This window comes from Lissotriton helveticus, chromosome 10 (genome assembly GCF_964261635.1).
Source record: "Lissotriton helveticus chromosome 10, aLisHel1.1, whole genome shotgun sequence".
NCBI classification, from domain to species: Eukaryota; Metazoa; Chordata; class Amphibia; order Caudata; family Salamandridae; genus Lissotriton; species Lissotriton helveticus.
Window position 1 is genome coordinate 154,706,273 of NC_136071.1, and position 2,626 is coordinate 154,708,898.

Sequence of the window (2,626 nt, forward strand, 5' to 3'; positions counted from 1 at the left end):
AGCTCTCTGGGCTCTACCCATCCCTTAACTCTCCGCACAGCCCTCCCTGTTCTACCCCCTCCCCCCACTAAACGTGCAGGTCTCTGTTCTCTACCCATCTCTCAACTCTCAGCACGGCCCTCCCTGTACTACCCATCCCTCACTATCCGTGCGGCTCTCTGCTCTCTACCTATCCCTTAACTCTCCGCGGGTCCCTCCTTGTTCTACCCACCCCTCACTATCCGTGCAGCTCTCTGCTCTCTACCCACCCTTCAGTCTCCACGGGGCCCTCCCTGTTCTACCCCCCCCACACTAAATGTGCAGCTCTCTGCTCTCTGCTCTCTACCCATCTCTCAACTCTCAGCACGGCCCTCCCTGTACTACCCATCCCTCACTATCGGTGCGGCTCTCTGCTCTCTACCCATCCCTTAACTCTCCACCGGGTCCTCCCTGTTCTACCCACCCCTCACTATCCGTGCGGCTCTCTGCTCTCTACCCATCACTCAACTCTCCGCACGCCCCTCCCTGTTATACCCATCCCTCCCTATCCGTGCAGCTCTCTACCCATCTCTCAACTCTCCGCACGGCCCTCCCTGTTCTACCCATCCCTCCCTATCCGTGCAGCTCTCTGCTCTCTACCCATCACTCAACTCTCCGCACGCCCCTACCTGTCCTACCCATCCCTCCCTATCCGTGCAGCTCTCTGCTCTCTACCCATCTCTCAACTCTCCGCACGGCCCTCCCTGTTCTACCCATCCCTCCCTATCCGTGCAGCTCTCTGCTCTCTACCCATCACTCAACTCTCCGCACGCCCCTCCCTGTTCTACCCATCCCTCTCTATCCGTGCAGCTCTCTGCTCTCTACCCGTCTCTCAACTCTCCGCACGGCCCTCCCTGTTCTACCCATCCCTCCCTATCCATGCAGCTCTCGGCTCTCTACCCATCCCTTAACTCTCCATGGGGACCTCCCTGTTCTACCCATCCCTCACTATCCGTGCAGCTCTCTGCTCTCTACCCACCCTTAAGTCTCCGCGGGGCCCTCCCTGTTCTACCCACCCCCCCCCCACACTAAATGTGCAGCTCTCTGCTCTATTCTCTCTACCCATCTCTCAACTCTCAGCATGGCCCTCCCTGTACTACCCATCCCTCACTATCGGTGCGGCTCTCTGCTCTCTACCCATCCCTTAACTCTCCACCGGGTCCTCCCTGTTCTACCCACCCCTCACTATCCGTGCAGCTCTCTGCTCTCTACCCATCCCTTAACTCTCCAGACAGCCCTCCCTGTTCTACCCATCCCTCCCTATCCGTGCAGCTCTCTGCTCTCTACCCATCACTCAACTCTCCGCACGCCCCTCCCTGTTCTACCCATCCCTCCCTATCCGTGCAGCTCTCTGCTCTCTACCCATCTCTCAACTCTCCGCACGGCCCTCCCTGTTCTACCCATCCCTCCCTATCCGTGCAGCTCTCTGCTCTCTACCCATCACTCAACTCTCCGCACGCCCCTACCTGTTCTACCCATCCCTCCCTATCCGTGCAGCTCTCTGCTCTCTACCCATCTCTCAACTCTCCGCACGGCCCTCCCTGTTCTACCCATCCCTCCCTATCCGTGCAGCTCTCTGCTCTCTACCCATCACTCAACTCTCCGCACGCCCCTCCCTGTTCTACCCATCCCTCCCTATCCGTGCAGCTCTCTGCTCTCTACCCATCTCTCAACTCTCCGCACGGCCCTCCCTGTTCTACCCATCCCTCCCTATCCGTGCAGCTCTCTGCTCTCTACCCATCACTCAACTCTCCGCACGCCCCTCCCTATTCTACCCATCCCTCCCTATCCGTGCAGCTCTCTGCTCATCTCTCAACTCTCTGCACGCCCCTCCCTGTTCTACCCATCCCTCCCTATCCGTGCAGCTCTCTGCTCTCTACCCATCCCTTAACTCTCCACGGGGCCCTACCTGTTCTACCCATCCCTCCCCATCCGTGCAGCTCTCTGCTCTCTACCCATCCCTCACTATCCGTGCAGCGCTCTGCTCTCTACCCATCCCTCACTATCCGTGCAGCTCTCTGCTCTCTGCCCATCCCTTAACTCTCCGCACGGCCCTCCCTGTTCTACCCATCAGTCAATACCCGGCAGCTCTCTACTCTCTACCCATCCCTTAACTCTCCACGGGGCCCTCCCTGTTCTACCCATTCCTCCACCATCTGTGCAGCTCTCTGGGCTCTACCCATCCCTTAACTCTCCGCACAGCCCTCCCTGTTCTACCCCCTCCCCCCACTAAACGTGCAGGTCTCTGTTCTCTACCCATCTCTCAACTCTCAGCACGGCCCTCCCTGTTCTACCCATCCCTCCCTATCCGTGCAGCTCTCGGCTCTCTACCCATCCCTTAACTCTCCATGGGGACCTCCCTGTTCTACCCATCCCTCACTATCCGTGCAGCTCTCTGCTCTCTACCCACCCTTAAGTCTCCGCGGGGCCCTCCCTGTTCTACCCACCCCCCCCCACACTAAATGTGCAGCTCTCTGCTCTATTCTCTCTACCCATCTCTCAACTCTCAGCACGGCCCTCCCTGTACTACCCATCCCTCACTATCCGTGCGGCTCTCTGCTCTCTACCTATCCCTTAACTCTCCGCGGGTCCCTCCTTGTTCTACCCA